Below are 10,789 nucleotides of genomic sequence, written 5' to 3'. Positions count from 1 at the left end.
TACGTCTGCAACCTACGCCACAGCTCATGGCAACGCCGGATCCCCAACCCAGTGAGCAAGGCCAGGGACCGAACCCGAAACCCCATGGTTCCCAGTCGGACTCATCAACCACTGAGCCACGACGGGAACTCCGATGTTGAACATCTTTTCATGAGCTTATTGGTCATTTGCATACCTCGTTTGAAAAAATGCCTACTCAAGTCCTTTGCCCATTTTAAAATTTGGTTGCCGTCTATTTGTTGTTGATCTATAGGAGTTTTTATATATTCTAGATATTAATCCCTTATCAGATTTTTTTTCTACCCTTCAGTATTTGGAGTTCCCTGGTCAGGGATCAAATCTAAGCCAGAGTTGCAACCTACACCACAGCTATGACAATGCTGGATTTTTTAACCCACTTTGCTGCTGGGTCCCAGTTCTCCAGAGATCCTGTTTTGTGAGAGAACTCCTTCTATCAGATATTCGATTTGCAAATATTTTCTCCCATTTGATGGACTGTCTTTTCACTCTGTTGCTACTGTCCTTTGTTGTACAAACGTGTTAAATATTGAAGTCCAACTTATCTTTCTTTTCTTTTCTTTTCTTTTTCTTTCTTTTTTTTTTTTTTGTCTTTCTGCCTTTTCTAGGGCCACTGCCACGGCATATGGAGGTTCCCAGGCTAGAGGTCGAAACTGAGCTGTAGCTGCCGGCCTACGCCACAGCCACAGCAATGCCAGATCCAAGCCACATCTGTGACCTACACCACAGCTCGTGGCAACGCTGATCCTTAACCCACTGAGCAAGGCCAGGGATTGAACCCACAACCATGGTTCGTAGTCGGAGTTGTTAACCATTGAGCCACGTCCGGAACTCCCATTTTTTCCTTTTGTTACCTGTGCTTTTGATGTTATATACAAGAAATAATTACCAAAAACGATGTCATAAAGTGTCACTCATGTTTTTTTTCTGAGTTTTGTTAATTTTCTCACGTTTAGGTTTCTGATCCATTTTGAATTAACTTTTATATATGCCTAAGGCTAGAGTCCCGCATCATTCTCTTGCATATGAATATCCAGTTTTCCCAACACTATTTGTTGAAAAGTCTCTTTCCCCCCATTGAATGCTAAGCATTCACAGTTGAAATTGCAATGGATTCGGTGGTGGAGAACATTTTGCATTCCAGTTAAAGCAAAATGTTATCATTAAAAGAATTCCATTCTTCTCATCAGTAGGTCTGTATCACTATATTTTGTGTGTGTGTGTATATGTATATATCCAATCGTTACTATTATATTTTGAGTTTCGTCAATATAAAATTGAGGAGGGGGGCGGTATTTCAGGACTGAGGAGAGCGACGACTTGTGTGGTCACCTTGGGGGCCGACCGGCACCGGGCGAGGGAGCTTCTGATTGGCAGGAGCTATGGGAGGGTCCTCAGCCCCCCTCCGAGAGGGCAGTTCTGTGAGGGCGGGGATGGGGTCCGGCCTCCAGGGTCAGCGCTGCCCGGGTGAAAGGCAGACCCCTGGGAGCGGGTGGAAGTTCCCAGGCTGGCGCGTGGGAAGCGGTCGGCCCCGGGCGCCCCTGGCGCATGCGTATCGCGCAGCAGAAGCCAGCGCGGCGCGGCCGCCATTGCTGGAAGGCTTTCGTCAGAGCCCGGCTGGCGCGGGCGGCTGGTCCAGTCCCAGCGGCCCAGTCACTAGGCGTCATTGGCTCAGGCATCAGCGCCCTCATCACCCTCTCCCGCCTTGGTCGGGACGGGCGGCGGCGGCGGCGGCTGCGGTGGTGGCGGCGTCAGGGGGCGGAGCCGCCCGGGGCGCCCTTTGTCTGTGGAGGCGGGTGAGTGCGGCGGCGGCGAGGGGACAGGGAGGGCGGCCGCCGGGGGTCCCAGGTCCCAGGTCTCGGACGCCGCCCTTGCGCTCGACGCCAGCCCCCCAGCAACGCCCTCAGGCTTCTCGGAGACCCGGTTCCCCTTGGATAGGAAGGCCCCCCCCATCCCAAGATTACAAACCTATTTTCCTCAAGTATCTTCTGCTATGTATCTTTGTGTAGACGCGGCGTGTATCATTTTTGGAAAGTTTTTCCCCATCTCAAGAGTATTAAAGCATGCAGCTTTATTTTCTTCTGATATTTTTTAAAGGATTTTAAAAATAGCTTCTTTTTTACATTTTTGTCTCTATTTTATTGAGTATTAATTTTCTGATAAAAGTGTTAGCTAGGACTATGCCTACTTTCCCGGTGATCTTGCCATCATCTGTTTTCCCACTGAATTCAAATGACACTTTAATCCTATTCTACAGGCGTGTATATATATATTCGGATCTGTTTCTAGACTGTTTCATGGCTCTCACAGTTTCTGCATTGATACCATTTTGTTTTAATTTAAAATGTTTTAATATGTGGCAGAGCAGATTCTCCCTTAATTATGTCCTTTGACCTAATGAGCTTTCTATTTCTTTTACGTATTTTAAATTGCGGGAAACGATCATTTTCTAAAAGACAGAATTGATCATGGCATTTAGTAGGTATTTTTATTAAATGGAGAATGTTTGTTGAAAGTCGCTCTAGTGCTAAAAACTTTTATATGTTTCCCTGTTGCCATCAGGATAATGTTTTAGTTTTTTCTGCAGTGCCCTCAAAGCCCTTTATGACCTTAACATTGCATACTGCTTTGCTTTCCATCCTTGCACTTTATGTTCTAGCTGCACAAGACTACCCAAACTGGACACAAAACCCTCTGTGGAAAATTCATTAATTTAATTATATCAAAATTTAAAAGTTTTGTATTTGAAAAGAACAGAAGGCTAAAAAAAGACACATGAAGAAAATATTTGCACATGTGTTAGAGAAAAAGGGTCAGTGTCCATCATACGTAAAGAGACTTGTGGAAAAAAGAAAAGTGGGCAAAAGATATGCACTGGCAATTTATAGAAGAAATACAGGAAACCAATAAAGAGAGTGCTTAATCTCACAAGTAACCATATAATGCAAATGAAGACCAGGATATTTTTCATATTAGACTGGCAAGATATAAAAATATTGGTAATACTGGAGTTCCATCGTGGCGCAGTAGTTAACGAATCTGACTAGGAACCATGAGGTTGTGGGTTCAGTCCCTGGTCTTGCTCAGTGGGTTAAGGATCTGGCATTGCCTTGAGCTGTGGTGTAGGTTGCAGACGCGGCTCGGATCTGTGTTGCTGCGGCTCTGGCGTCAGCCGGTGGCTACAGCTCCAATTCAACCCCTAGCCTGGGAACCTCCATGTGCCGCAGGTGCAGCCTTAGAAAAAGGCAAAAAGACGGAAAAGTATATATGTATGTTGGTGATACAAAGCGTTTCGGAGGTGCAAGGGGGAAGGACGCAGATTATATAATTGAGGAAGTATTTTGAATGGCAGTTTTACTATACCCACCGAATCTTAAATGAGCTCACTCTGTGGCTCAGAAGTTCTGTTCTAAGAGCTGTCCTACAGAAATACTTGCATGGGTGCACAAAGATGTTTATTACAATATTGTTTGTAATTTGAAAAATAGGTACAGCCTAAATGTTCACTACGGATGTGGTTAAACATGTGGTAGATACATACAGTGGAATATTGTGGCACTATAAAACGGCATAAGGAAGTTTATTATGAAGTTAACAGACTGGGAAAGATCTCAAAGACATTTAGTGAATAAAGGATGGTGCCAAAGGATGCATATTAGGTATGATGTTCATTATGTTTAGTATGTATGTGGTTATATTATGTATTGTATTACGTATGTAAATGTACATTATGTCAATTATGTATATTATATATTATGTATGTTCATAGAATGCACACCAAGTGACTAACACTGAGTTACCTCCAGGGAGGGAAGTGGAGTAGAAGAAGAGTTGAAAGGCACTTAGCATTTTACTCTGTATACACCCAGGTTTTGTGTACTCATGTTTTTATGTAGAATGTGTAAAAAAAACTTAGCATATATAACTTGTACAAGGAAAAAGTGCTCAAACCTTCACACACACCTATACAGGGGGGAAAAATACCTAGATATTATAACAGAAAATTTTAAAATTAGCTTCTTTAATTTTTAGTTTCTTTTTTAAATTAGCTTTTTTTAAAAAGCAGCAAAAATGTGGAGGTCCCGTCATGGTCCAGTGGAAACAAATCCACCTAGGAACCATGAGGTTGTAGGTTTGATCCCTGGCCTCGCTCAGTGGTTTAAGGATCTGGTGTTGCTGTGAGCTGTGGTATAGGACTCGGCTTGGATCCCGAATTGCTGTGGCTGTGGTGTAGGCCGGCAGCTGTAGCTCCGATTTCACCCCTAGGCTGGGAACCTCCATATGCTATGGGTGTGGCCCTAAAAAAGAAACAAACAAAAAAATTAGCAGCCGGAAAAATGTACATAGGACAGGGGCCAGGAGAGACAAACTTCCAGTTGTCCTCTCTCAGTGAACTTGTGCAGGCAGTGTTTTAATTCTCCCAGCAGTGACTTGTGACAGTCCGTCTGCTGTACTCTCAACCAGGAAAGCTAATCTAAACCTGGTGTCCAGACAATTTATTGGAAGTTGGTCATACAGGCATGGCCGATGACCCATTTTGCTGACCTCTGGTCTTCACGTCTTCCAGGGAAGTGGCAGACTGATACCACGTGGTCCAGGGTTCCCACCATAAATCCCATTGTTAGCATAAACCTTCTGACCTGTTCCCAGTCCTCAGGTGAACAGAGACACTCTTAACAGACTGGATGTTCCACGGTCTTATCGGTTATCTACCAGGAGCCAGGCCATGGTCAGACCTTTACCTGGACCATCCAGACCTGCTCAGTTAATTCTTTACTACATACTGTACTGTGTAATAAAGAGCTTTTGCAGATCAATAGGAAAAAGACACTATTCTGGAAAAGTGGACAATTGACACAAAAGGGTAATTTATAAAAAAAAAAATGAAGTCTAAAAATATTAGAAGTTCTACCTCAGGAGTTCTTAATGTGGCTCAGCGGGTTAAGAACCCGACATCTGTGGGGATTTGGGTTCTATCTCTGGCCTCACTCAGTGGGTTAAGGATCTGGGGTGTTGCCATAAGGTGCAGCATAGGTCGCGGTGTTGCTGTGGCTGTGGCATAGTTCTGAAGCTGCAGCTCGGGATTTAATCCCTAGCCTGGGAACTTCCAGGGTGTGGCCGTAAAAAGGAAAAGATAAAAAAACAAACAAAAAAAAACCCAAAGTTCTACTTCACATGTTATATAAGAATTGCATATTAAGACAGCAATTAAATACTATTTGTGGATTTGATTTTGAAAGAATAATACCAAAAGTTCCTGCTGTCACGCAGTGGGTTAAGGATCCAACTCCAGTAGCTCGAGTCACTGCCGAGGCACAAGTTTGATCCCCAGCCTGGTGTAGTGGGTTAAGGATCCAGCCTTGCCCCTGGCTGTGGCATGGGTCACAGCTATAGTTTGGATTCTATCCCTGGCCCAGGAACTTCATTCTGCCGTAGGTGCATCCTAAAAAAAATTAAATTAATAAAAAGACTAACCTAACATAGGCTAATGGTCACTCTCATACATTGTTGATGAATATATAAAATGATACAAGCTTCCTGAACATCTTTGCCTGCCTTTTGACCCAGCAGTCCCACTTCCAGGAATTTATCCTAAGGAAGTTGTCAAAATTATGCCGTAACTGTACAGTGTTTGCTGTTGTTGTAACAGGAAAGGAAGGAAGGGAGGAAGGAAGCTCAATGTGTATTAATAATAAACTTATTAAGTACCTTTTGGGTACTGCATACAATGGAATACACTATGAATCTGTTTTTTTGTTTTTGTTTTGCCTTTTTAGGGCCGCATCTGCGGCATATGGAGATTCCCAGGCTAGGGAACCTACACCACAGCCACAGCAACGCAGGATCCAAGCCACGTCTGCAACCTACACCACAGCTCTCAGCAACATCGGATCCTCAACCCACTGAGCAAGGCCAGGGACCGAACCCACAACCTCATGGTTCCTAGTTGGATTCGTTTCCACTGTGCCACAAGGGGAACTCCCTGAATCTGTTTTTTAAGTGAATGTTTAGATTTTTGTTTTCTATCATTTAGTGATATATACAATATTATCAGTTAAAATCCAGGTTTCCAAAAAGAAAATTATACACATATTAATAACATACACCATATTGTAATGTCTGTATATGTGTGTGCATAGAAAAAACCTGAAAGGGTACATCCCCCAAAAAGTAACTGGTTATCTCTGGATGATGACATTATAGGTGATTTTCTTTATGCTTTTCTATATTTACTAGAATTTTTGTATTAATATTTGTCAGAAAATAAAACGAAGGTGTTTCCACAGTGTAGAAGGGATGTGGAGACCACTCTAGCTGCAGTGTGAAGATGTTGGATGAAAGCCAGGGACCAGATAGATGGGTGTGGCTTTGTAATCAAATTTTGTCATCAAAGTGAGAGCTGATAGTAGACTGAATCAAGGTAGTGGAAGTGAAGATGGAAGTTCACTAACTATTTAAGGAAGTAAATTTACCAGGATTTGACTCGACGCAATGATAGCCCAGTAGCAATCAGCACACCTCATACCCAGATTTTTTTTTTTTTGTCTTTTTGTCTTTATAGGGCCACACCCTATAAAGGTGGTTTGAAGGCTAGGGGTCTAATCGGAGCTGTAGCCGCCATCCTAGTCCAGAGCCACAATAATGCCAGATCTGAGCCGCGTCTGCAACCTACACCACAGTTCACAGCAATGCCGGATCCTCAACCCACTGAGCAAGGCCAGGGCTTGAACCCACAACCTCATGGTTCCTAGTCGGATTCATTAACCACTGAGCCACGACGGGAACTCCCAGATTTTTGTTTTAAACACTTCTACCAGTAAATGGAACCAGGGCTCCTTGGAGAAGTAGTTGATTCTAGGGCGGGTACATACAAGAGCTTGGAACATCTTAATGGTGCCAGGAAGTGCTCAAAATTAGAGGCTACTCAAAATAACACAGGCGCCTCCTAGGAGTTCCCATTGTGGCTCAGTGGTAACGAACCAACTAGTATCCTTGAGGATGTGGGTTCGATACCTGGTCTTGCTCAGTGGATTAATGATCCAACATTGCCATGAGCTGTGGTGTAGGTAACAGACTTGGCTCAGATCCCTAGTGGCTGTGGCATAGGCTGCCAGCTATAGCTCCTATTCAACCCCTAGCCTGGAACCTCCATATACCACAGGTGCCCTATAAAGCAAAACAAAAACAAAAAACAAAAAAACAACCAGGAGCCTCCTAATGGCCAAAGCTGGAACAGTTTGTGCGATAAAATAATGTTTTGTATTTTAACTCAGAATAAAACAAATATCCATGGATCCATACAGATATAAATAAATTAATAAATAAAAGCTAAGAAGCAACTTTTCCTTATGGAAAAATTCCAATGAGTAATTAGTAGGAGGAGTTCTCTTGTGGATCCAGCATTGTGACTGCAGTGGCTTGAGTTGCTGTTGTGGCACGGGTTTGATCCCTGGCCCAGCAACTTGCACTTGCTGTGGGCACAGACAGAAATAATAATAATTAGTAGGAAAGAGGGAAATCGCCATTAGACAAACACCATATTAATAATTGTTGCAGTGGATGGGGTTCCCATCGTGGCACATCAGAAACGAATCTGACTAGGAACCATGAGATTTCAGGTTCGATCCCCAGCCTAGCTCAGTGGGTTAAGGATCTGGTGTTGCCTCAAGCTGGGGTGTGGATCGCAGACGTGGCTCAGATCTGGCGTTGCCGTGGCTGTGGCGTAGGCCGCTAGCTGTAGCCCCGATTCAACTCCTAGTCTGGGAGCCTCCATATGCTGTGGGTGTGGCCCTAAAAAGCAATATGATAATGATAATAAATTTTAAAAATGGTAATAATTGTTGCAGTGGGGAAACCTATTAAACACCAACGTTAGCAAGTGATAATGGGTACTATTACCATTCATAAGATATATCTACATCATAAGCCCATTGATATGATGCAGTAGGAAAGACACAGCATCACTTCTATGATATTCTTGCCAAAAATCTTCACTTCATTCTAATTGTGGGAAAGCATCAGATGAACCCAAATTGAAGGTCATTCTAAAAAATAATTCATCAGTACCCTTCAGAGGTATCAAATTCACGAAAGATAGAAAATCCAAGGACTCATTACAGATTGGAGGAAACTCAGTAAAAAATAACAGCTAAATGCCATGTGGGATCCTGGATCAGAGAATATTACTGGAAAAACTGGCAAAAATTGAATAATTTGAAATAATAATATTGTGCCAATGTTAAGTCCCTGGTGTTGATGATTATGCCATGGTTATTTAGAATATTAACATTAGGACAAGGAAAATGGTGTTTTGGGAACTGTGGGAGTTCCCATCATGGTGCAGTGGTTAACGAATCCGACTAGGAACCATGAGGTTGCCAGTTCGATCCCTGGCCTTGCTCAGTGGGTTAAGGACCCGGCGTTGCCGTGAGCTGTGGTGTAGGCCAGAGGCTACAGCTCTGATTGGACCCCTGGCCTGGGAACCTCCATATGCCGAGAGAAGCAGCTCTAGAAAAGGCAGAAAGACAAAAAGACAAAAAAAAAAAAACAAAAAAAACCCTGTGTACTACTTTTGTAGCTTTACAAAGTAAGTTCAAAATAAAAAGTTAAAAAACCGAGGAACAAACACCAGAACCCTTTCATTTACCCATTTAGCAAATATTTATTACCTACCTGCTGTGAACCACGCACTGGGCCTTGAAATGAGAATGGTTAAGTAAGACAGAACAGATTCCTGCCTTCGTGGAGGTTAACATCACACAGTGGTGAGGTGTAAAGAAAGATGGATAACTGTACAGTAATTGCAATAAAAAGTGTGACCTAAAGAAGGAAGGTGTGGAGTTCCCATCATGGCTCAGCAGAAATGAATCTGACTAGTATCCATAAGGATGCAGGTTCAATCTCTGGTCTTGCTCAGTGGGTTAAGGATCTGGTGTTGCTGTGAGCTGTGGTGTAGGATTCGACCCCTAGCCTGGGAACTTCCATATACCATGGGTGCAGCCCTAAAAAGACAAAAGAAAAAAAAAAAGGAAGTAATGAGGTTACTTGGTAGGTTACTTTGATAGGACTGGTGTGGTGTAGGTCGCAGATGTGGCTCAGATCTGGCATTGCTGTGGGCTATGCTATATCCTTTTTCCTCCTCCTACCATTGGAAGAAAAAGGATATAGCATAGCCCACTGAGACACAAGTAAAGTAAAGCAAGATGCAGCTGTCAGCAGTATCAGATATGGTCAGAGCTCTGGAAAGTAGGAAGTGGAGTTCCCGTTGTGGCACAGTGGAAATGAAGCCAACTAGTAACCGTGAGGTTGCAGGTTTGATCCCTGGCCTCGCTCAGTGGGTCAAAGATCCGGCTTTGCAGTGAGCTATGGTGTAACATTCAACCCCTAGCCTGGAAACTTCCATATGCCATGGGTGAGGCCCTAAAAAGACAAAAAAAAAAAAAAAGGAAGTAATGAGGTTCAATGCAAGAAAGGCAAAAGGGAGTCGAATTGCATTCTTTTTTTTGCTATATCTTGGGCCGCTCCCGCGGCGTATGAAGGTTCCCAGGCTAGGGGTCAAATTGGTGCTGTAGCCACCGGCCTACGCCAGAGCCACAGCAACACGGGATCCGAGCAGCATCTGTGACCTACACCACAGCTCACGGCAACGCTGGATCCTTTACCCACTGAGCAAGGTCAGGGACCGAACCCACAACCTCATGGTTCCTAGTCAGATTTGTTAACCACTGCGCCACGACAGGGACTCCCGAATTGCATTCTTGACCAAAGCAATTTCAATGGAGGGCTGATGACAGAACAGAAGCAAGATTACGGAAAATTGAAAAATAAATGGGCAGTGAGGAGGTAGAGACAAGTACTGACAATCCCTTGAAGAGTTGTGGCCGTGAAAAGAGAAAGAATGGTAGTTGCAGTCAAGTGTAAAGCCAGTGAAAATTTTTAATGTTTGAGAAAGACATCAAATGATTTTAAATGATGATAAAGAATCAATAAAAGAGAAAGATCTGTAAACTAGAAGGTAGGTGCTAGATTCATACCTGTAAAGAGAGTGGAGAGAATGAACTGATTCCAGGGAAGAAATACTATGTAATGCCTATTCCTGGGCCACTGATATCTCCAGGGGTGCTATTTCATGAGATCTAGGATAGGACCAGCGAATCTACTTTTCAACAAATACCATGATTCAAATGATCTTCAGACCACACTTTGATAAACATTGTTCCTTTTTCTATTCCCTTGCCCTATCTATTAAAACACTCCTCCTGGAGTTCCTCTTGTGGCTCGGCAGAAATGACTAGCATCCATAAGGACGCAAGTTCATTCCCTGGCCTCCCTCAGTGGGTTAAGGATCCAGCATTGCCGTGAGCTGTGGTGTAGGTCACAGACTCAGCTCGGATCCGGCGTGGCTGTGGCTGTGGCGTAGGCCAGTAGCTACAGCTTGGATTCGACACCTAGCAGGGGAACCTCTACATGCTGCAGATGCAGCCCTAAAAGTAAAAAAAAGACACACAAAAAAAACCCCACTACTACTGCCTTTACTTTTTCCCCATCCAGCTTAGAACCTAGGTCTCCTGATTCACAGTCTAGTGTTTTGTACGATAAGGAAGATTTCACAAGTGGTTCAGCCCTACTCCAGTGAGTGACTGAAGTAGAATGATGGTGAAAATCATTGGGATAGAGGATGCAGAGGAAGTGAAAGGTTCCTACTGATAGTTGTTCTGAATTCTTGCTTGCATCGAAATCACCTGTGGGGCATTTAAAAAAAATATATGTC

At 43.5% G+C, this 10,789-nt stretch overlaps 1 protein-coding gene across 2 annotated transcripts in view; it reads left to right on the top strand.

Annotated features, from left to right (window-relative positions):
* The first annotated feature begins 1,577 nt into the window (after positions 1-1,577).
* Positions 1,578-10,789, top strand: part of ZNF713 (zinc finger protein 713) — a 30,722-nt gene continuing 21,510 nt past the window's right edge. Inside the window, exon 1 of one of the 2 annotated variants that reach the window (XM_047779965.1) lies at positions 1,578-1,814. The gene's annotated coding sequence lies outside the window, so the exon portion shown is untranslated. The remainder of the gene's footprint in view (positions 1,815-10,789) is intronic. The other variant, XM_047779967.1, reaches the window with a different exon arrangement.

Source organism: Phacochoerus africanus, chromosome 5, assembly GCF_016906955.1.
Source record: "Phacochoerus africanus isolate WHEZ1 chromosome 5, ROS_Pafr_v1, whole genome shotgun sequence".
Lineage (NCBI taxonomy): Eukaryota > Metazoa > Chordata > Mammalia > Artiodactyla > Suidae > Phacochoerus > Phacochoerus africanus.
This window is presented reverse-complemented; position numbering and strand designations above follow the sequence as displayed.